General features: G+C 42.9%; 1 protein-coding gene across 2 annotated transcripts in view; it reads right to left on the reverse strand.

Annotated features, from left to right (window-relative positions):
* Nucleotides 1-25,668, reverse strand: part of KIAA1755 (KIAA1755 ortholog) — a 483,080-nt gene that overhangs the window by 423,032 nt on the left and 34,380 nt on the right. The window lies entirely within an intron of this gene.

A 25,668-nucleotide genomic window follows, 5' to 3' on the forward strand; every position in this document is an offset into this window, starting at 1 on the left:
TGATGATATCATCCACAGAACTATTCACACACCCACTCAAACCCCATATTTCTTGCACGCTACTCACACACCAACACAAACACTCACTTACCCATTCATGGACCTATTCCAGTACTCACATTCCCACTCACTCTCCATAGAGTCACTCGCACACCCACTCACTCACTCATACAGCCACTCACACAACCATTAACTCACATTTACAGACACTCAAACCCCATATTTCTTGCACGCTACTCACACACCAACACAAACACTCACATACCCATTCATGGACCCTGTGTAAAGGTACGTCTCAGAATTTAAGCACTAAGGAACTTACAATGTTTTTGAAATCTATGGGCTAATTTGATGTCTGATGTTTGATGAGGGGAGGGCCGGAAAGAGAGGCAAGAGATCATGGCGCCAATGCATTTCAGGGGAAGGAGGGGAGCGAGGAGTGGGAGAAAGGGAGGAGCTCCTGCCGGAGCATTCATAGAGGGACGTTTGGGAAGGAGGGGTTATTTTATGCAGTTAAAAAAGAGGTCCAGAAGAGTTAAGTAGGTGAAGATTGATTAAAGGCTATTCAAGCTAAACTTAACACATGGAGATAAGTGCGGTGGAGACTTTAAGGCTTTTGGGGGCTGGTTGGTATCAAATTTGTAGTTACTTATTCATCACCTTGCACAAGCACTTTATAACACTGAAGAACTTTAGGAAATTTTTAAGCACTTTAAAGGAGAAACGTTTAGGTTTGGAGGATGGTTGTGAAGTTTCAGAAAGATGCTGAAGAGAGCTAAACATGCATTAAATTAGTATTCCTACACTAAGAGGTATACAAGTAATGCTGCTTATATGCAAATGATTTACGAAGAAATCAACTACGCTGGGAAGTTCATGGCCTGGCAAACTCAGGAAAATAAAATAAAAACAACTTAGGAACTTTAAAGTTTCCTGTTATGTGGCTTACTTGTAAGGCGAAGTGGAAAATAAACGAGATTGTCCTTGAACACTATAGCCAGATCTATTTTTATAGTCAGGCAGGTGATAAAGAGGATCTGGAGATGTTTTTAGGATGGCAGCTATGCCAACACTTCCAGAAGATGATAGTAGTAAGATGATCAGCCACTTTAGTAATGAAGAGCTGGAAGAAGTGGTTCGCAATTTACCGAAGTGCAAGGTACTCACATTCCCACTCACTCTCCATAGAGCCACTCGCACACCCACCCACTCACTCACCCTCAAAGCCACTAACACAGCCATACATGCACCCATACAGCTACTCACACACAGACTTACTCACCTATACAGCCCCTCAAAAACTCTTAGAGCCTCTCACCACAGCCACTCACTCACCCATACAAGCACTCACTCACACACCAACAGAACCACTTACATACCCATTCACATATCTATACAAGCACTCTCATATCTGCTCACTCACACATACAGTCATTAACACAGACACTCACTGTCCAATACAACCATTTACACATCAACTCACTTAACCATAAACTCACTGAAACAGCCACTCACTCATTCATAGAGCCACTTACACACTTAGTCACCCACCCATAAATTCAGTCATACAGCAACTCACTCACCCATACAGCCACTGATACAGCCAGTAATTCAGCAACATAGTCACTCACACTCTCACTCACTCACCCACACAGCTACTCACAAACCTACTTATACACCCATACAGCCACTCACACACCCATCCAGCCATTCACATACTCACAAAACCACTCCCATATTCACTCACACTCCTATACAAACACTCAGATACCCACTCACACATCATATAACCACTGACACAACCACTAACACACCTACAGACCTAGTCAGAAATCCACTCATTAACCCATACAGTCACTCATGCATGCACTTACACATCCATACAGCCACTCACACACCCATATAGCCACTTATACAGCCACTCACACACAGATACACACAGCCACTCACACATTATATATTAAAAGTAGAATCCCTCATTAGTAGTACACCTAGTATACTAATTAAACTTTTTTGTAGCTAGTATATATGTTTAACACTCATAAATTCTTAGAATATACTTACACTCACTGAATAATATCATCAGTGATGTCATTTGAGATGTCATCAGTGATGTCACTGACCATGTCATCAGTGATGTAATATGTGAGGTCATAAGAAGTGCGTTGTGGGGGAGTACCTTATATTTAGCTCAGGTGACAATAACTGGTGAGTTTCACTGGTTTTGTACTAGTGAAATCTGAGCCTAACTATAACGTCCCTGAAACCTTTGTTTCTTCTGTGAATTTCTATGCTTTTTTAAATTCTATTTCCTAACTATAAGGTCCCTGTAACCTTTTGTTTTTTAACTGAATTGCTAAGGTTTTTTAAATTCTACTTCCTTATTCTAACATCCCTGTAACCTTTGTTTTTTTAAGTGAATATATGCATATAAATTGATTCCTTGCAATTCAAAGATGTATATATGTGTGTGTAATTATATCTTTTCCCCGACTGGTTATTTTCACGTTGTACCAAACCGGATCTTGTACAAGCAGAACTTGGTTTATGATTTTTTTTTATAACAGCACTCCTAAAGCATTATTTAGCACAAAGTATTCTACCAGTCAAGTACTCTTAGATTTATTCCAGAATAATAATACTAAATAGATACCAGCATGAATTTGGCCATTTTTATACTGTTACAAAATTGTGTGATTCTGCAGATGATAGAACAAATAAAAACATATTCTGCAGCCTACTTAGAAAGAGGAAAACACCTCTAAGGATTATTTTTGTGCCTGAAGGTGTGAATTCCTTTAGAAAAACAATCCTTCCTGCAGAAAAACAATCGCGCCTGCAATGCAGGCACACTTACACCATGGAGCAAGGGTGTCTTCATTGGCGCTAGATAGTACATAGTGTGCCAGTGCAGATATAAAGTGGGAATGAGCCAGATGTTTGTAAATTTGGCTCATTCCTGTTGTCTCTGTTTGACACAGTGCAGCACAGCAAGTTGTCATGCTGCGTCAAATATTGATAAATCTGGGCCAAGATGTTTTCCAATGCACCTAAACCCAAAGGATATGTGTGTTCCAGGTGGCAGTGGCCGCAATATTTTTTGTTCCTCTCTTTCCTTATCACATCCTGGCATCACGGGCCCAGCTGGTGTTATGTTTTGCAGTCTCTCACTCAGTGTTTCCTAAATATGATCCAGTGGGAACGAGGGGGGTGGAGTCGAGAGAAAGGCATTTGGGGAACTGAGAGCAGTAGAGAGTGAGCAAGAGGCCAGGGACCACATGTTGCGGCTTCCTCTTCAAGTCCCGGTGACGAGGGCTAGCTTCACAGCACACCACAGTGACACGTGCAGCTGCTGTTATCATTCCATGCAGAGGGTCTGTAGTGGCAACAGACTGACCCCAAGGCTATTCCCAGTGCACACTCTCGTTGGCAGAGATTAGTCACGTGTCTCGCCCAAGTAATGGAGCGTGTGTGCAAAAACCATGAACATGGAAAGATGTAAAGAAACAAGATTTCTGAAGCTAGATGAACACATTTTTAAATTTAAAATTGAATTCACAACTTCAGCATGTACATTTCAACAAGAATCAATAGTTATTCAATGTTATGCTTCTTCATATCAAAAAATGAAGTTACTTTGTATTTGTTTTGTTCTCTGCACATAAGCATGCATGTCTTTTGTCAAACTGCCTGTCCCACGTTTGTCATACAAGAAAAGCCACACAGACCAACTGTCCTTTCAACAATGCTTTCTGTCATTTCTTATTAGAATATTGGAATGTTTGGAGCTCCATTGTAGACAATGGAGTGCTCCATGCTACTACGGCCGGTAAAGGCCCGCAGAGCAACATTCCAATGTTTTACAAATGCCCCTCGGAGCTCAAGGGGATTTAAATCCCCTCGAGCATCGAGAGGCCTGTGTTTTATTTGTTAGAACACTCTGCCCTCTAGTGGCAGTATATTCTAATAGCCTTATAGCCCTTTGTAGCAGGGCTATACCGGCTGGTAAATGCCCAATCAATTGTTTAAGTCCCTCGCCTTTGGCTCGGGCCTTTAATGCGGGAGCGGGCCTTTAACAACCGTATAGCTCGCTACGGCGGGCTACAAAGCTATATTAAAACACTGTTGCAGACCGCTCCTTTAACTGTGTTTGTGCGGTCACATTCTAGGCACAAAGGTAATGTAGTTCACAGCATCATCACATTTAACTCCAGGGGGAACCTAAGGATTCCAGCGAACACCACCAAATAGCTAGAATGTTGGAAGCATTACCTTAGCAGTCCAGGCTCAGTCAGTCTCCCACTCTAAGGCAGGCTTTTTTTGACAAAAATACTTCCGCCGGAATGGCAGGTTCACTTTCTCAGTCAAATCGAGCCTGTCATTGCAGCAGCACACTAAGGCAGACAGTTTTTCGATTTTTTTTGGAGGGTGGAGGAAGTTAATTATTTTTTTAAAACAATAAAATGAGTTTCTTAAGCACTGGGAGATTTCTCGCAGAGCATTGGAGATATTGTTTAATTTTCTTGGCCATGATGCTATGCTGTGCATTGGGGCCCGCACTGGAAAAAACAGCATCACAGACCCCATCCTAATGAGGACAACGCTTTTGATTCTATGAGGTTGGCTGTCCTGTGGCTGGTGGACAACCAAAAGAAATTTCCAGTGGTGGAGTGAAGCAGCTGGCCATATGTACATGAGGCGATGGGACCAACAGGATGGCAGGCACCCATCCACATTGCGTGAATACCCCTATGCTCTTATTTGACTGTTTCATGGCCACTGTCACTTCTGGATTGGGACAATCAATGATGTAGTGAGTAGATATGCCTCATCCTCATACCCCACGGAGCTAACCTTCTGTGACAGTAAGGACTGCGATCTGGAGGTCACAAGTAGGCCTGGGCTAAAATTTTGTTCCGTTCGCGGAAATTGCGATAATTTGACATTTTCGCGTTCCGCGGAAAGCGCGAAAATGTCAAAATTTCCACATTCCGCAGCTTGGCGATAATTTGTTTCTTGCTCGCGCTGTAAAATAATACATTCTCGCACGCGCGCGATCGCCTTACCTGAATCCCTGCGTTTGCCGACAAGTTTTCTTGATCCGGTCGCGTTCTCCATGAGATGTTGTATTGTTTTTAGCCATTTGCGCTGTCTCGCGACAGTTCGCGCCCGCAGTGACGTCATGCGTCGCGTGATCACGTCTTTCTTCTTGCGATCATGCACCGCGAGACAACTGAAAACAAGATGGCCGCGCCCGCGAGCAACCACATGGGTAAGTTGGCGAGCCGCAACCATGCAGAAAATCTCGCGAACATGCGGGAAAAAAACTTCCGCATCTTCGCGATATTTCCGCATGTTTGCGATAATTTTTAACATTTTCGCGATAATTTGCGAAAGTGGATTTCGCAAATTCCGCCCACCCCTAGTCACAAGTTTGAATTCCAGCAAACCTACATCAGCCTTCCATCCTCTCCATGTCAATAAATTGAGTAGTATTGCATCCGGTAGTAGTATTACATATTATTTACAGCCCTTTAGAATTGTCAGAAGTGAGTTACAGTAGTGCTATATAAAAAAGAAAGTTGCCATTCATTTCCTATTTACCTTAATTCAGCTAATTTGCATATCTTTGCATTTCCATTTGTTGTTAACAGCTTGTATTGCCTCCAAATATTGTCATAAACTGTCGTCTCAAGTATCATACTTTCCCCCTTTCCTTATTCATTCTGAAATGTTGGGATTAAACTATGAGAATACTTGGCATCATTTAGCGTTTTCCGGAACAGGTCCATCGCTTAAAATTACAGTGGTCTCTTTCCATCAAACTCACACTCCTCACGCTAATTAGAGTTGGGGGGTAATTCTGGGTTTCTGTCAATAGAGGCTCAGCTTGAAAACCTCTGTGATGGCACCTTTATCCGTTTAAGTGAGTATCGACCATCAGTAGATTTCCTTGCCCGGGACCACCATGCAAGGTCTCAGTGCCCCTCACACGGAGGTGCAAAACTCAGTGCATTGTGGTCATTGATTTTTCCTTTCTTAAGGATAATCTCCCTCTTGAATGGAGGAATGCTTGCTGCTTCCACGAAGCATCCCGGCACTCACCAGTAGGAACGGTCTAACCATCATCTAGAGCTGCCTAAAGAGGAAAGTCTTCAAATCATTTTTTAAGCCGGAAATCAGACCCTGACTTCCTGAGTACCAGGGGCAAACTGTTCCAAAGTATCCCAGCCAGATATGAGCAGGTCACCCCCTCTCTTAGCCAGCATTAATCTTGGAATGACCAGAAGGCCCTGATTGATGAAAAGAAGACCTCTCTTTGTCACATACTCTCTGAATCTCTGCTGAAGAAAAAGAGGTTCCTTAATTATGAATGGCTCTGAAAGTAATCAGCAGTAGTGTTTTATTTGTGTTAAGGGGAGCCAGACAATAAACACAACATGGGGGGGCAGGAGGAGGTAGAGACTTGTCATCAGCTCACCATCCTGTGATTGTGGCCTTTCAGTAACTTTCAGCCATGCTGAACAGCAGATGTGCTGCTAGACAACATGGCAAAAAGCCATTCACATTGACAAGGCCAATAGCTCGGGCATTGCTGAGACCTATTGGCTTTGCCAATGCTTATTTATGTATAGTATTATGAATCTATTAAGAGTCAAAAAGGAGATGTAGATGCTAAAGAAGGGATCACTCAGCTCCCAAATACCATTCTACACAAATCAAGAAAGACTGAATCACACTGGTCTTGATACCAGAGTCTTGCAAAGATTGTCTTGGAAAACCTCAACCACTAATTATATCCAGCCGTGTATATAATCTCCACTGGAGTGATATAGTGGGCAGCGTCATCATTGAGTTTTGCACCTGGGTACCAAATTCTCCAGGTGAGTCATGCCTCCACCAGGAGGGAGATTGTCAGGGAGTAGATAATGGTGGGATCTTTGTAAAAGGTTAAAATGACCTCCTCAACCAGTAAATGTGATTTTAATGTGAAAAGCGGACTAGGGATAAGATTAAAAAATAAATAAAAAGATGTTGTTCAGATGTATTACCAATCCTTGGTATCTAATAAACTGGCCTATATGTTTCGGCCATATGCGTCCCTGTAAGTCTATTGGCCTTCACCAGTACCTTTTGAATTAGATCCTTGTTGTGGCTATTTTGATGGGATTCTCAGGTAGGCACATTAACCTACTGGTCTTTGTTATACACATGATTGTTACCTATTATAGATCTTTGTTACAATACTCAATTGTTGCCTATAACCTCTGAGCAGGTTCAGAACTGCTTCATAGGATGCGGGTAAAAGTAGAGGATCTCATCTTAACCTATTTGTCTCACGAGACTCTCCAGCATGTGCACCTTCAGCCTCCTCCCCGTCCTGAATATTAATTGCAGCTCAGTAGGGCCACACCCTTTGATGTCGCTGGCCACTATAACACTCCAGTGGAGATTATATACACCGCTGGTTGTTATTAGTGGTTGAGGGTTTCTGAGACAATCCTTGCGAGACTCTGGTATCAAGACCAGTGTGATTCACTCTTTTTTGATTTGTGTAATATAAATCTATTGTCAGAGTATGAAGAGCTTCATGCCCATGTGAACAATGTGTGGCCCGTACAGATATCAATGAATTCCAGGCGGTATGATGCTGCCATCCGTGCACGTCCCCTGACTTCCGCCCTTTTGTCTTTCCGGCCCTGCCACCACACTTCATCCGCAGGCTACATGACGGCCTAGCAGCAGAGCTGCAGGAGAGCCAACAGAGGATGTTCTCTGGGTCTCATGCCCCTGAAGCTCTACTAATAACAGCAGCAGCTGAGGGTTTTCACGAGCGTAAGCAGATTGGAGCCTTGCTTTGTTTTGCCATGACTCCATGAGCTGGTATGAGAAGGTGCCTGTTTGTACAGAGTGCCCAGACCCCCTGTGACTTTAAGGCTCTACCGGCCTTTGCTGATGGAGAGGTGGTGAAGTGGAGACTGTACAAGCAGCTCTTTGGCGTGAGAGGGGATAAGCAGAGGATTTTTATGTATCGATCTTCTAAGCCCAGCTCTTGCTTTTGGACCGGCAAAACAAATCATCGCGGATGCAAGTAGCGAGTGCACTCCTTAGAAAACCCTCTGTCCCCTAACTCAACAGCATTTCATGCAGGGGGCTGTTTTTACCAAATTAACCTTAATTCTAAAGGGAAGGTGATTGGAATTTGCAAGCTTGTTACTCTTTTTGCTCCCACCTCGGAGTTCTGATTCATGTGCGGACTGTGTGAATTGTGATATGTCCACAGAGTATGCGGGAGAATCTCCCTTAATGTGACCAGTACTCTCCAGGCACCAGCGACAAGGATCCCCTGTTTTAACAGAGACAGCTAAGTTAGCTAAGACATTGAAAATATCGAAACATTGGGATAAAAGAAGGAAGGCCAAACTAGGCGACTCTGTGAGCAAACAGAAAGCCTGCCTAGAGTATGTTGTAGCAGCAGTCGCTTTAGTATTGGGTCGAGCGGAAAAAGGCAGGGAAGGCTTCATTGACACCACAATTATAGTCCAGACATTGCCTAGCAGAACCCTTGATAGTCCTAGAGATAACCCCAGAGATAATCCCAGAGACGGAGCAGGAACAGTATTCCTGAGCACAGGGAGCAGTCAACCTGTAGTATCTAGGTCGGTGGGTATATCAAGAGTATTTCAAGCAACGGCACAGCTAGCACAATTGGAAACCAGAGAGATGTCAGACAGCTATTCTTCAGGAAATAGCCAGAGGGAAAGCTCCCCCTCTGGTGGGTCAGATGGAGGAGGTGATGTGAGCCAGGTGTACCCGCTGTTTCGGGTGAGCAAAGCTGGGGCCTAGAATGGTACTAAACACACAGGGAACGCAGGAAAAGGGCAGGAAGAGACTGTATCATTAAAGAGATCTTGCCCAGAGGGAATGGTCTGGGGAACCCATCTAGATCACAACCCGAGGTGATTGTGACACAAGAGAAACAGCAGATCCCCGCACTTCAGGGGAGTAATACCGCTTCAACAGTGCCAGCTGCAGCTGTAGATGTCACAAATGGTCTGCTAAGTATGTTAGAGGAGGTGTTGGGAGAGGTTACAACTATTAAGAACACTCAGAAAGAGATGGCTGAAGAGTTGAAAATACGGCTGGATAATGTGTACGAGTGGTTGGGGCACCGCTCTTCTAGAATTTATTGGATGGAGAAAAGGATATCTGAGTGTGAGGATAAGGTGTACTTGCTAGAATAAGTTAATGGAAGTTTGGAAAAGTTGACAAGCAAGAGCAAATGGAAAACCACTCAAGGCATTCCAACTTACATATAACCGGAATTCCAGAACCTAAAGAGAATGGTGTAGGATGTGTGTCCTTGGTTGAAGGTTTAATTAAATCATATCCAGTCCTCCAGAGTACACTCGAGATGTGACAGTTGGGCTTGCAGAGTGTTCCATCTCATCCATCTGGCCAAGCTAAATAGCCTAGGACAATATTGGTGAATTTTGCAGACTATAAAGTCAGAAAGATGATACTGGCCAAAGCTACAGGGAGAAGGCATTTACAGCACAAAATTATTTTACATTTCAAATCTTCTTAGCCATGACAGCAGAACAAGCTAGGAGGCAAAAAGAGTTTAGGAACATGATTCCTAGATTTCAAGTGGCTGATTGTCAGGCACTGATAATTCAATTTTCTAGACATAAATCCCTGTGTAAAGGTACGTCTCAGAATTTAAGCACTAAGGAACTTACAATGTTTTTGAAATCTATGGGCTAATTTGATGTCTGATGTTTGATGAGGGGAGGGCCGGAAAGAGAGGCAAGAGATCATGGCGCCAATGCATTTCAGGGGAAGGAGGGGAGCGAGGAGTGGGAGAAAGGGAGGAGCTCCTGCCGGAGCATTCAGGGAGGGACGTTTGGGAAGGAGGGGTTATTTTATGCAGTTAAAAAAAAAGGGTCCAGAAGAGTTAAGTAGGTGAAGATTGATTAAAGGCTATTCAAGCTAAACTTAACACATGGAGATAAGTGCGGTGGAGACTTTAAGGCTTTTGGGGGCTGGTTGGTATGAAATTTGTAGTTACTTATTCATCACCTTGCACAAGCACTTTATAACATTGAAGAACTTTAGGAAATTTTTAAGCACTTTAAAGGAGAAACGTTTAGGTTTGGAGGATGGTTGTGAAGTTTCATGAAAGGTTAAAAGGAGGTTGCTATGCAGAATCTACACAGGTTTGTTTAGGAAACTTTGCACAGAAAAGGTGGAAAGTGTTGGTTAGTGAAAGCAGGACCATCTGGGAACTCTTGGAAGGAGAACAGAAAGCGTCTGGATTTGGAAAGAAGTAGGGTCATAAACTGGTTGGGCACCCAAGGGGTATCATTGCAGATAAATATATTGAAGATTATTTCTTTCAAAGTTATCAGGCTAAATGATAGGAAATTGAATGCTATTGAAGATTGGATTGTGGAGCATAATCCGTCTGTGGTACTGTTGCATGATTCCCATACTGCCTCTGCAAAGTTGGCTAAATTTCCAATGTTTAAGAAGTAGGCTGGATTCAGAGGTTTTTCAGCAGTTCAGGCAGCACATTTAGGTGTCGCCATGCTTGTAGGTAAAAATCTGAATTTAGAGGTTCCGACAGGGCGAGTGACATAGAGGTTCACTGGTGTAGCAATATGCTGATTTATTTCAGTCTCTTTTGCAGATTCCGGGGGAAATTATGTTAGAGGGTTATTGTAACTTTTTATACTACCCAGGGGTGGATTCTTCTACAAGTCGTAAAAGGCAACAGAAGCCCATGATAGCTAAGTTATACAAAAATATTAAAGAGATTTTCCTTTTATAGACCCGCGGATAGAATAACAGAAGAGGGAATGCGAGTGTATTTCGTACAGAGTTAAAACTGCCACTCAGATCTATTTAATTTTAATTTGGGCTAGTCAGGACTTTACATTTTTGCAAACGGTCCTTAATGGATTTTCAGACCATGCTGCCTTGGAGTTGGAGGGGGCGAAAGCACCTGCCTAAGAGGTGGGTCTTTAATATGTCTTATTTGAAGGTTGAGAACTGGGTCAGGATCTTTAAAGAAGAGATCAGAGGGTTTATGATTAGAAATCAGGGGATAGCCCCTTTAGATGAAGTCTGGGATTCACTGAAGGCTTATTTGCAGGGCAGCTGATATCTAAAGATGTGGCAGCCAATAAGAAGATAAAAGAGCTGGAAAAGTAAGTAAGGAAGCATATGATAAACTTTCTGGACACTATACTGAGGAGAATAGAAAGATGCTGAAGAGAGCTAAGCATGCATTAAATTAGTATTCCTACACTAATAAGTATACAAGTAATGCTGCTTATATGCAAACGTTTTACGAAGAAAGCAACTACGCTGGGAAGTTCATGGCCTGGCAAACTCAGGAAAAAATAGCAAAAACCACTTAGGAACTTTAAAGTTCCCTGTTATGTGGCTTACTTGTAAAGCGAAGTGGAAAATACACGAGATTGTTCTTGAACACTATAGCCAGATCTATTATTATAGTCAGGCCGGTGATAAAGAGGATCTGGAGATGTTTTTAGGATGGCAGCTATGCCAACACTTCTAGAAGATGATAGTAGTAAGATGATCAGCCACTTTAGTAATGAAGAGCTGGAAGAAGTGGTTCGCAATTTACCGAAGTGCAAGGTATATGGTCCCGATGGTTTCCTTTCAGAGTTTTGAAAAGAGTTCTCTGATGTTTTAAATTAATACCTGCTTCTGCTGGCCAATTTTAATTTATGTGGAGGACCTATTCCACTCTCTTTTAATTTAGGTAATATGGTTAGTTTCTTAAAAAAGAGAATAAGGCTGAAGACCCAAATTCATATCACCCTATAACATTGTTAAACTCGGATCATGAAATAATCATGAAATTATTACAAATAGATTCAACAAGATAGCCTTTAAAACGATACACTTTGATCAGAATGGTTTTATCTCTGGCAGTCAATTAGTACAAATACCCACTATTTAACTGAGGAGCTTATATATTTATTTGACAAACAAATATCTGCTGCTACATTTTTATTGGATGTGGAGAAGGCCTTTGACCTCGTGGCCAGGGAGACTCTTCAGTATTTTAGAGAGATTTGGGATAGTCTCCCTGGTCACGCTGTTTACACAGAAAATGTAAGAGAATGGGGAGGCAAAAATAATTATTAATGGATCAGATCCTGGGTAGATAAAAGTTTGGTTAGGGACTAGACAGCCTTTTTCATTGAACCACTGGCAATCACAATACGAAAGGATGGGGAGATCGGGCTACCTATACCATAGATGGATAAGATAAAGCTTAATGTGGGTGATATTATGCCGATTTGGGATACAAGGAAAAAAATGAGTTTTTTTTTATATTTTTGTCATGTCTCAAGCGTTAGGAGGCTGTAGAATTAACAAATTAAAAACTAAAATTATTCTGTGTAATAGTGGGGCAGATATTTTACTTCCAGAACTTCAGGGTTGTGTTTATAATCAACCTAAGTGTTATCTGGGAGTCAGATATAAACGCAAAGTTGAAGATCTATATGGGTTAAAATCCTGTCCCTTGCTAGTTAAAGTACAAGTGCTGTTAACAATGTGGAAACCACTTCCCCTTACTCTACTGGGGAGGGTGGCACTGATAAAAATGAAAAATGTTCTCCTGTTTAATTTCTTTTTGTCAGCCATTCCCTGTGTGTTGAATGTAGCATTTTTAAGGAAATAGAATCTACTTGTTCATCTTTTATTTGGCAGTATAAATGTGCCAGACTAGCTCTTAACACTTTATAAAAAAAAGTGTGGAGGTGGATTAGCCCTCCTTAACATAGGAGAAAACAATTATGGTTATTTTGCTCAATACATGTTTAAATTACGCACAGCATCTTGTGTTCTATTTAAGGATGATCCAATGAATTCGATTTGAAAAGAACATAATATAATTGACATTTTAAGACTGACTAAATCCCCCAATAAAGAATGATATAAGATTTTACAGTTTTTCCAAAAAGTAGTCACACTTTTATAGGAATTATTTGGTTCCTCATATTAACGCAACAACAAGTCTGCCCGATATTGGTGTGTGGTCAAGGAGGCAGGTTGGATCAAGGCATTGTATCCAAATGGAGGGCAAAAGGCTTTTCTAAACTGATAGAGTTTATTATAGGGGATAGATGGAAAACCTGGCAGGAAATAAAGGCATAAATAGGGGGAAACTACTGGTTGCAGTGCTCTTGTAGCATTTTATTTTTAAGATTAAGAACAAATTATACACATTCTTTACTAAAGAATAAAACTTTGTTAACTAATTTAATAGAAACTTCATCCCAAAGGCGACAAGGTGGTTAAAAAGAACTACTTGCACAAAGTAGTGAGGTAGATATTTACCAAAATACTGTAAGTGGGAAAAACATGGAGTTGTGTTGTAAAGGAGGTTTGGGATATAGTGAATACAATGAACTTTATGGTTCTAAGAGGTACTAAACCGTGGAGAATGCCTTTTTTATGCAAAGTGGTTAATCAATCAAACTCCGCAATTCCTTCATGAGATTAACCCATGATTGTCGGGCCAATGTGAATCTACTGAAGTAGAAAATTTAACTCATGTAATGTGGCACTGCAAGGCTCTTCCAGAGTTTTGGAAGGCAATTTTTCTGTATCTGCTTCAGTCTCTGCAAATACAATTTTGCCTCTAATGCCTTGATGATGCTACTAGGATATAATCCCATATTAAAGTTGCCCCCATGATATCAAAAACAGATATAAGTTTCAATGTTAGCGGCTAGAGCTTTACTGCTGCAAAGATGGAAATCACAATTAATCCCTTCTATTAGAGCAGGAGTCTCCAATCTTTTCTGTATTCGGAGCTACTTCTGTTTAATGGAAATCATAAAGTGCTCCTAACATTACTAGTGTGACGGTGACTACAGCAGACAAGATGGCCACCTCATCCAAGATTACCAGCAATGATCACCTCAGTTCATCAGGTAGGGTTGCGAACATTATTGTGAAAAAGGCTTTATTAATTTGAAATGTCTCAACGATGTATAGTCTCTGGCATCAAATTAATAATCTTTGTAATATGTTTCCACAACGCCTTTTGATTTTTCACTCAAATATCAGCTTCAAATAAATTTGGGAATCCAACCATTTTTCCCAAGCATCAGCTTATGTCTTAATTACCGACGGTTCAATTTTGGCATGCATATATTCATTCAACCAAGCAAATGCTTCTAATTTATTAAGCTGGGCTGCACACAGGAGAGCTACTTCCAGGTAACTAGAGAGCAACCCGTAGCTCACGAGCTACTCATTGGAGAACCCTGTATTAGAGAACGGATGAGGAAAATGAAGCAAGACAGGGAGAAAGTGTCACTATATGCTATCTGATGTGGTGACATTGTAAGTTTTCGTAAATTGTGGGCCCAATTTATGGACGGTTGAAAGCTTCGCTGGGCAGTGTTCTTTTAATGTGCAAGATTATTCAACTGTTTTTTTGTTCCGGGAGTGCCATAACGTAGTGCTATTGGGCTATGTGGAAGACTATATGTGAGTCATATGTCTTAGAAAGTTCATTTGCAGAGCTTAGAAATTCTTGCAGTAGGAGATGCTGTAATGGGTACATAATCTTTCTTTTTGGATAGATGTATGAAATAAATTGTAGTAATTTGGTTCCTTTGGTGTACTTCATAATTAATTATATTTTATTCTGAACCTCAGATATAAAAAATAAAAAAAAATGCTAAATGAATTGCTAAATTCCCACTGGCATGCATAGTGTTCAAAACACCAATCACAAAGCGTGAAAAAAATATTCCAACGCTATACATTCCAATAGACCAGTTTCAGGCAGAAATTCCCCATTTTGGAAGACAAAAATGCCTTTATTTTAGCCGTCTCCCGCCTGTGCTTTAATAGAAGTCAATGTGATGCTTCATTCCCCGATTTGTTAGTCAAAAGTGCCCACTTTCCTGTTCTGAAACGAAGGTATTTACGCCACCCCTTATATTAACAAAGTTTCATTCCCTGTATGGATGATACATATTCTGTGAGAAAACTGAAGTTTTCTTTTTCTGACCCTCTAATGAGAGCAAAGTCAACATCAGGGGTACTGTAGAGAAAAAATACAAACATATTGAAAAAGAAGAACCTTGGGGGGGGGCAAACATCATTGCAGAGAGTTTTGGCTCTGATCAACACCTGGTGCCATGAGTACCCCACAACATGTCATAGCTAGCAAGAGACCAAAGATCATTGTGACACTCTCAGTTAGTGTTAGATTTTTTATCCCATCTCACTTTGCCTGCTGGAACTTGCAAGTGGATATGCATAATTAGAAAAGCAAACTTTTAAGTACTGGGATTGAAAGTGTTCCTGTCACACATGAAATGGGGGTCACCTGTCAGAGCTGACACTAGGTTGTTGCCACATTCTAAGCTCTAGAAACGAATTATACTTCCTCGTGTGAGCCATACTTGGAAGAGAAATGCGAATAAGCTCACTTTCGTTTTTCCTGTTGCAAAACAAGGATGCTGAAACTGCATTTGATGCATTGTCAATGCCCTTAACAAACTGTTCCTCTTGCCTACCTGTCAACTCCCCTCCTGTCACGATAGTTAATCCCATAAATGCCTTTGTTTTTCATCCAGGAAGCCCAAGCATTTAGGGAAACCACACCCTTTCCTTACTCTTATCCTATTTCCGAGCCTAACATTTCCAGCATCGTTCATTTTCGTAGCTGAACTCAACAATGGCCTATTCACAAAAGCATTTTGGAGTACGTAAAGTAATTGTAATTGCATTTATGTAGCGCTTATCACCACTGATGAGGCCTTGAAGCGCTTTATAGCAAGTATCACACCTCTCCGGAACCAAAGTTAGCGGTTATTCAAATGGGTCTTGTTGGGTTTTGAGATTAGTCATGTGCTCTTAAGAAAGAAAAAAATGTCCACGTATTTACTCCAGTTTCTTTGTGGTAGAACGTAATATGAGTAAGGAATGAATATTACTGGGGGCTATGTGTGTACATGCAAATGGAAGGTGAGATAGATATCATGGCAGAGATTAAATATTGTTAGGTCCCAGGGATAGTGCAGTACTACTCCTCCTGTAGTCGTTTTTTACGTACTCCTACATTACTTTGTGAATTGAATCCAAAAAACTAAGGGGCATATCAGCAACGAGGCGATATAAAATTATCGCCGCTTTTGCGTCCGTTTTCGGGTGAAAGCGGCGATCATTTTATTGTCTAATTAGCAAGGTCACCCTATCGCGTGAAACCTTGGATTAGCGCCCAGATTCTTAACGTCCAGCTTTGCATCTCTAATGAGATGCAAAGTGGGCGTTCCTGACCTGACATGACTGGAGAAATGTCGCTAAGCGACATTTCTCCTATCATCAAGCCCCACGCTATGAAGCATAGCGGCAAGAAAAGTAGCAATGACCCCTGCTATCGCTACTTTCCTTACGCCTGCTTCAGGACTGACTTAGCCATGATATCCTGTGGAAGGTGGATATCATGGCTAAGTATACGAGGCCCTATCAACAAGCTAATGCCAAACTTCGTGAGATTATCGCTGGGTTTCCAGCAATAATCTCATGTTTGGCAATTAGCGCTAGGATTTTTATCGCTTTTGATATATAAGCGTTGCTAATAGCACGCTATGTCAGCGATAAAAATCCACATTAGCCAGCGATAATTATCCTGGCGCAAAATGCGCTTAACAATAATTATCGCCGGTTGTTGCTGATAGCCCTTCAATGGGAATAAAATGGTGCTTTTCAGGGAATATTTTACACATTCAGTAGAGAGAGAAAGGACTGTGCCCTCTTTGCAACTTTACTAATAGGGAGTTCTATGTTTTGGGCCGAGTCACAAAGGCACTTAGGAGCAGGGCTTTAAGTGGGCCGGGTCTTGCCGGTGGTGAGCACCGGCAGTGTTTTAAAGGGGGCCTCGAAACGGGTCTCTAACGGGCTCTGTTTTGTGCCCTGGCACAGGCGGTCTGTTTTTTTCCGGACTGCGGTGACAGCGGGTACATCGATGTGCGTGTGCTCACACTGTTTACTTCTCACTAGTGGAGAAGTTGCCACATGAGGTCATGCCAGGCGAGTGTTGTAGGGGGGAGGAAAATCCTTAAAAGAGAGTCATTTTCTCTCTGGATTTACCTCCTCTTTTTGAAACTCAGGAGCAGCAACATTGTTGTGGTGTCACCAGGACTGTAAGCGGAGACTTTTCCAATATTATGTACAAGCCATAGCTGCTGCTTATTTATCTTATGCAACTAACAACCATGACAAAGCCAATAGTCCTGACTTGTTGTAAGTATAATGTTACTTGTTGTATCATATATCTGGATAATATGACAGAAACAGCAAAATACAAGTAGGGCGGCACACTATGCTAAGCACAGATTTTTAGGTTATGTGTGTTAAGCCACGCCGTTATATACATTGGCCACGCTCCTTTGAGAGACTCCCCCCCCCGTTTTTTCATCCCACTTAAAGCCCTGCTTAGGAGTACATAAAATAATACTCCGGTTGCACAAGTTCCCCTCTACTCCTAAATGCTTTTGTGAGTCAGTCACAGAATTGGCCGAACCGTTACCAGAACTTCATCGGATATGGCCCGTTAATGTTAATGGCTGAGTTTAAATCTGACTAACAGTAACATCAGCCTTCAGAAAGATGGGGCTGCAGGCTGGCAACTTGGTGTGTTTCCCATTGCTGCTAATGAAATTACAAAAATAGCCTTTTCTAGAATTATATTCCTCTCCGAGGTTCCCCCCCACCCCACTCCAATAATGTTGCACTTTGGACAGGCAGTTTATGAGCAGCATCTGTGGGATGAAAAAAGTGTTGACAGGAGGAAACAATCAAAAAATCCATTACAGATGATTTTTTCATTTCCAAGGCCCCGAAATATATCAATTAAAGGCAAGTTTATCTCTGTCTTTAATTTGCTGGCAGATGAACACGACACATTTGGAGCCCCGGCTGGCTTCGCTGAGCCCCTGACATTGTCCAAGCAGCTGCGATTCATTGTGGGGGGCTCTTCGGGGGGCGGGGCCTGCTCGGCCAAGGAACTGTCTGCAGCACAGCACGTTCCACAGCTCCCGTCGTTGGAAGCCCGTCTTTAAGTCCCGCTCCCCCACACGCAGAGTAAACTCGTGTTTGTTTGCTGTGGAACCTGCTGCACGAGACGCTGGGAAAGGCTGTGCTAGGCCAGGAGGCCGCGCGCCTCAGCGGGCGGTGCAGGACGGGCAACAGGTGACAGGGGTCGGGCTCCAGGCCTCTCACACTGCAGGCTCTGTTATCCGAGCTGCGTGATCCAACTTTGAACATTGTGCTAATCCTCTTCTCGGGCACCTATCAAAGCGCCCTTTCTCTCTCTGTTCTTCTCGGACTTTGGGGATTTTCTCTAAAGGATACGAACACTTCTGCAGACCGCAGGGAACATAGCCATAGAACAATGGCAAGCAGCAAGGCCCTCTTTGACGGTGGAGCCTTCAGGGGCCTCATGTTACAAACAACAATCAATTAAAAATACTTAAATTCATGTACACATAGAGGTGCTTTGGTTCCGCTGTCGTCATACATTAATCCATTCAATTGCATCCAGCTTAAAATGTAAAAGCGTTTCTATACCTCTTTTAAGTACGCTTGTCAGAACCCAAGCTATTTTGTTAGATATAATCTATCCTTTATTTTTTATGTAATTTTTTTATTGTGAGCATTTGACTGCCACCTTTAGACAGCAACTCCAGCACCCAACCTATTTTGGTAGTTATAAGCTATGATTTATTTTTTTATGTACATTTTTTATTTTAGCAAAAACAACAGTTGATACCTATTTTGTTAGTTATAAGCTATGATTTATTTTTTTATGTACGTTTTTTATTTTAGCAAAAACAACAGTTGATGGACAGAATGCAGAACAATGTCATACATTCACCCCAGTACAGAGATCTGGGCCTAAATCCATCGTTTTATTGCTCACCATGCCATTCCAGTTTGGACCCATCCATATGCAAATCAATCTTGACCCTGCGTCCAATGGGACAGTTCAACCCGAACTGCCAAGCCAGGTCCTCCCTGGACTGGACAGAAGCATCCTAGGACCGGTTTCGGGGTTTCACCTATCTTCAGCCAAGATAGCTTGATTCCAGTGGCATGGAGAGCACGGGACAAACGTCTGGGCATACCCGTCCCACTCGGGTGACAAAAGCAAAAACAACAGTTGATGGACATAATGCAGAACAATGTCATACATTCACCCCAGTACATTCTTTTTGCATTTTTTATTTTAAGCATTTGACTGCCACCTTTAGACAGTAACTTGTTTTGTTTAAATGATTATTATTTTTTTGCTGACATGTTCTTACAATCAAAAAAAGCATTGGCAAAGTCAACAGGCTTGACGTTGGCTGCTAACAATTGGCTTTGCTAATGTTTATGAATTTTTTTTCTAAAACTGTACAAGAGGACTACTTTTTGAGTGTAAATGCACATTGTGGAAGAATGGAATACTGTCACTCTCAGAGAGGTAGGTCAGAGGTTGAAGTGGGCTGACCCTGTGCTCCAGTGCTTTATGCTGCGGCGGGCTGAATAAAAATGTGACTGACACAGTGGCTGACCAATGGAGGAAGACAGCTGGATGAATCCTTATATAGTTTCATTAACTGTAAAAGGCCTTGGCTAATGCAAAAAATACCTAGAAATAACCATACCACCCTGGACCCTACAGTACATAGTGCCTTGGGGGTGTGAAAGGGCATGTGCACCCACGTTTTGTGCCTCCCGGGGACTTTGGTATTACGGAAAGAGCCTGAGACGTTTGTGCTGCCACTTTTTAATGTATATCACACTAGTGCTAAATGTGCACCAGCGCAATACCTAGGGAACACGCCCTCATTTGCATTTTGTGAAAAAGGAACTGCTTCTCTTTTAGAATATAATAAATAAAGGTATTTTTTCCTTTTGCCTCACACAGTTACTGACAGTACATTATTTCTGATTACAAGGTTTTCATAGCCTCTCTAAAGGTCCAAGCTCCTGCCTTCAGTGCCTCGATCTCCAATCTGCAGCCAGAGGAATGCCGGCAATACACTTCCACTGCCTTGGAAAGGTGTCTTCACCCACATTTTGTGCCATACTAATCCAGGAATATCCACAGAGATCCCACTTTGCTCTTCTAATTAATACTGTGAGTTAAACTTTAAGGGTGAAAGTCAGAAGTCATTTGTTCCAACATTTGAAGAATCTCCTTTTCAGTGTTTGCATTATTGACCCAGTGTATTCACACACGTTGCTATGAACATGAGATTACTGTTCCTTTGAGTGAAGCATAAAGATTTCGATATTCCGCAATATACGTATCCAGCTATTACTTTATGCTTTCAGCCACTAAACCGATTAGCGCTTCTTGCTGAAACAATGGTGGAGCGGTGGTCTAGCGGTAGTTTAACAGCAGACTGGCTGTTCATCTATTTTAGTGACTATCATGGTAGATAATATAGCACTATATTATATGCAAATAATGTTGTTGCTTCTTTCTACAGTTTTTGCATCCTCAAACTACATGTTATAGCAAACAGCCTCCTCTGTATGCCCAAAGATCCGCATAAAACCTCCCCTTTCTCTTTCTTTCAAATAACCGTCTTCTTGCTCTCATCCTCTGCGTGCCTCCTGGGTCCAAGCGCAGCATACTTCACGTCACATGCACGATTGACTTAATTGTAATATTGTATTTTTGAAAACTGCCATAATTCGATTTAAAATAAAAAATAAAAAAAACACCTCTTCTTCATTGAAACTCATACCTACTAACTACTATTAACCTTTAACCTTGGGTCCATCATGCTGGTTGACGTAAATCGATTCTGAGACTCATCATGGACACAAAGCGCTATGTAAATGCACTTACAATGCAAAACTAGTGCTATTATTATCTATTGCCGACTAACGCCAGTTTGGAACAGGCCTTTCCTCTGATCAGTCTAAAGTGGATTTGCATTTGCTCCTTTGAGTGAGTTCACCTCATTTGCATTATCTACCCAGAGCCCCTGCTTGAATACTCACATTTTACATATCCAAATAAGGCAAATTTGCATCTGCCCCACATTTGGCTCTCTCTCACGATGTAACCATACAGAGGTTATTTATACACATCACATGCAAAGTCATTGACAAACAGTGCACTGCTTGCTGTTCTGTGTTCCTGAGTCAAGCGTATTTTGTGTATGGGCAAGTTAAAAAAATTTATGGCTGCAACTTCATTTGTGCTCAAGGAAAAAAGTGTGAGTCAACCCAGTGTTTCTGCCCCCTCCAGCCCCCCCATCCTAATATTAGTAAAAAGGAAACAGGCATTAGCAAAGCCAATAGGTATTGCCTTTCAGACATACTGGCTTTGCCAATGGTTTATAGCAAAGCTGTACAGCATTCCTGAGACTGTGCAGCATGGCTAAATAAAAAAATAAGCCTATGAAGCAGATTTTCTTTTCTTTTTATTTCCTGATCCCAGTTGGCTCAGCAAATAAAAACAAAAAAATGAGCGAAAGTGTTTTTTTAGTGTAGGTGGGGCAAAGCGAAATAGAGGGTGTGGGTTGAGAAGAACAACACGGAGGAAGTGGGTGGGGCAACACAGAGGGTGGGGGGCAGAGCAGTATGGGAGAGGAGAAGCAACTGGCTACAGTGAAGGAGGGTGCTGATGGAGGAAAGCAACAGGGAGGGAGGGTATGGAAGCAACACATGGTGGGGATAGGAAGGAAAAGCAACAGGCAACATAGAACGAAGGCATGGGTGGGAAAAGCAACAAGGAGAGCAGGGTGGGTGGAAACAACACAGAGAGCAGAGATGGAAATGAGAAGCAACGGGTGTGAGCACAATGCTGGGAGGACTGGGGAGAAGCACACTGGTGAGAAAGCAACAGGGGACACAAGAATGTGCAGAACATGTTGGGGGCAGGGAGATGCCCACAGGCAACAGTGAGCAACATAGAGTGCAGGGGAAGAGAAGTATTTAAGGGAGAAAGCAGGAAAAAATATGCACTCTCGTGGAGTGCCTACCCCCCAAAAAAACAGTAGTGCTTCAAAATAGAGTAGTGGAAGCATAGAAGCAAGCCAGTCAAAAAACAGATACCAAAGAGGCTATGCTCCATGGAAGGGACAAGCACAAATAAACTGGGATATTATTATAGCCTTAGAGCCCGCAGGCTCTACCATTAAAGGCCGGCTCCAGCGTTCGGCTTGGGCCTTTATGTAGGGAGCAGGCGTTTAATGGCTGGTAGAGCATGCTACGGAGGGCTCTAAGGCTATCAGAACATTCCGCCCTTAGAGAGCAGCTTGTTTTAATATGTAAAACAAAGGCCTCACGGAGCCCGAGGTGGTTGAAATTCCCTCGGGCTTCGTGAGGTCTTAAACATTGGAATGTTGATGCTCCGGGCTTTTACCAACCATTAGAAGCCGGGAGCACTCCATTGTCTTCAATTGAGCACTCAACATTCATTCCAATGTTCTAATGTGAAGCGGGCAATTGAGAGTGAAAGGAGAACCAACCCATGGTAAGCAATGGGAGTGCTCCAATCTCATGTGTGTACTTGGTAATCCCTCAATATGTCTTTTTCAACTAGACTGCTGCATTACCTGGTTAGGCTCAGCATAAAAACGTTTTTTTTGTCACTAAGGTTTACTTTAAGAGGCACAGAAAGAAGATAGAACACGTAAAAAATAGGTGAATATTCAAAGTTCAGCGCCTGTAGGGTTCTACACACCATTGTTTCCCCCTTATTCTCTCTTTCCTTTCTGGCCTCCTCACCCAAGAAAACCAAAGACAGGGGTGTAATGTGGGCCGATAAAGCCCAAGTAGAAGAGTGGGGCCTAGATATAAGGGTGTTCATGCTTTGCCCAAGGACTTAATATATGTGAAGGGTGGCATTATTGAACTATCATTGGTGGTGGTGGCGGCACTGTTCTTGGCCGATCACCTAATTTTGCAGAGGGAGTTCATCATTTTGCTGAACACCAGGGAAAATTAAATAAATAATTAATTTTCCCTCGTGGTTGTCTGTCGAATGCCCACCGCCCCACTGCTCTTGCCTGCACAGGCGGCTGCTGTGAGTAAAACAAGTTTATGCTTGGTCAACTTATGGTATCCTTGTGGCATAGATCAGTTACCATACTGGCTCAACAGTTTGCATATCATTTTCTTACTATCACTGTTTTTTCAACCTTTTGCACGCAAAGGACTTCAGACCATTTTCACAAAATCGTTTCCGAGTACAGCAAGCAGTGCTACATGTGTACTCCACATACTCTTAAACACCTTTGTAAATCGACCCAGCAACATAGAACTCTCTATTGGTAAAGGTGCAAAGAGGGCACATTCCTTTCTATTTATCATATTATAGTCCCTGAATATTTCTATTTTAAATGTTCTGGGCCACTTTACAAAGGCAAACAAGAGTATTAAGGGCCTCATGTAGGTAGCGAAATACCGGTCGGTAACGGCCGATTTTCGGTAAATATGCCGTTACCGACCGGTATTCAGACAAGTGAGATGTAGGAGTCCAAAAACCACTTTTCGGTAAATATGAGGCGGTAAATACCGATTCATAGTTACCGAATTCTAAAATACCGATTCATATTTACCGAATACATAATTAACGAATCGGTAAATATGAAGTGGTAAATATGAAGTGGTAAAAATTTAAAATGACATGTAGGAGCAGTCGGTAATTAAGAAATCCAGGAAAATCGGTAAATAAGAGTCGGTAATTAACACGGATTGAAAGCAGGTGGTAACCATCAACAATGCACATAAGCAATCCCAAAATGCAACAGCGTGGACAACATGGCCGCCATGTACATCATTGCAAGGCGCCTACGTCTACAGGCAGCAGGACTGAGGGTGTGGCGACGGGAGGAACAAATCTACAGACAGCGCATCACACTATTACAGCTGACTGATGCAGAGATACATGAGAGGTACAGGCTACACCCCGAAACCATCATGGACTTAATCAGGGACCTACACCCACTCCTGGACCATCCAATAAGAAGGGCGCACGCCATACCCCCACATGTGCAGGTGCTCTGCAGCCTACATCTGTTGGCATCCGGCAGTTATCAGGTGGTGATAGCTGCGGTGGGTGGTGTATCCCAGAGTTGCTTGTCCCGTTTCTTCAGGAAGTTCCTGGATGCCATGATGCAGAGAATGCACCACTACATAAGCTTCCCAAACACACAGGCTGCACTGCAGAAAACAAAAACAGACTTTTATCACATGGCACAGTTCCCCCATGTCATCGGCTGTATTGATGGTACACACATCCCAATCTGTCCACCAGCTGATACAGAGCACATCTACAGGAACAGGAAGTCCACCCACTCCATCAATGTGCAGGTGATCTGTGATGCAGGGAACATCATCACAGATATTGTTGCCAAGTTTCCTGGGAGCACCCACGACTCTTACATCTTCCAGAATAGTGGGATCTACACACGACTGAGTGCCGGCGAATTCGGAGAGGGATACCTGCTGGGTAAGTAACAGTGACGCCCCTTGAAACCTGCAAATCAGAGTGTATAGAGGCATGTAACTGATGGTTCCCTTTTACTCATCCAGGCGACAGTGCATATGCATGCCGTTCATTCATCCTCACTCCCTACCTACACCCAGCAACCCAGAGTGAGAGACGATACAACGTGGCCCACAAAACAACACGCAATGTGGTGGAGCGCACGTTTGGACTACTGAAGAGCAGGTTCCGCTGCCTCCACAAGAGCGGAGGCGCACGCCAGTACAAACCCATCACCTGCTGCAAGATTATTGCCACTTGTGCAATGCTGCACAACCTTGCCACGAAAAAAGGTACAGATGTGGAACTAACATATTTTGAGGACAACGAGGATGAGTCAGGCCAGCCAGAGGGCAGCGCAGCTAGAGTGCCAACTGCAATCGATGGGAGAGAGAGACGGGCAGAGATCACATGCAACTATTTCTGAGTAAGTGAGGGGACACAGCGAGTTGTGAGAAGTCATGACGTAGTTTAATGTGGCACCACGCCATGAACACATGAACAGGCCAATCTGGCAATATACCATCTATACAAGGAGTATGTCCAGGGTTACGTCACCCAATGGGAAGTGGCTAAGCAGGGCCACATCAATGTTTGCGCATACGCGCTGCAGTGGTGGATTGCACGGCCTGTGCATCCTCACTAGAGCCAACCCCAAGCCGCCTGCTGCTCCTGCGTGCTTCGGGGACGGGGGGTGTGATGCTGCTGCTGGTGTCGATGCTCTCCGCAGCATCCCCTGCAGCAGTTGTCGACGCCTGACTAGTCAATAGCACCCCTAGTGCACTTGTCACCTGCACCATCCCCCGAGACAGGTCGCTGCAGCACTGTGTTAGGCCCTCCTGCATCGTCACAGAGCGCCGGCAAAGTAGGGAAGTCGCAGTTGCCAGACGGTTGAGTGCCCTGCTGGTAGTGTCCCTTCTCTGGCGTTCCCGGCGCCGTGCTTCGATGTCAGCATCTAATTTGCTGCACAACTGCTGGATTGACTGGGACATGTCCCGAATGCCCGCAGCCATGCCGCCAATGTTTGTGTCCATGTTGACTAAGCTTGTCTTCATCACCCGCATGTGCCTCTGGACTGACATAACTGCCTTTGATTGCAG

The sequence above is a fragment of the Triturus cristatus genome, chromosome 7 (genome assembly GCF_964204655.1).
Source record: "Triturus cristatus chromosome 7, aTriCri1.1, whole genome shotgun sequence".
NCBI classification, from domain to species: domain Eukaryota; kingdom Metazoa; phylum Chordata; class Amphibia; order Caudata; family Salamandridae; genus Triturus; species Triturus cristatus.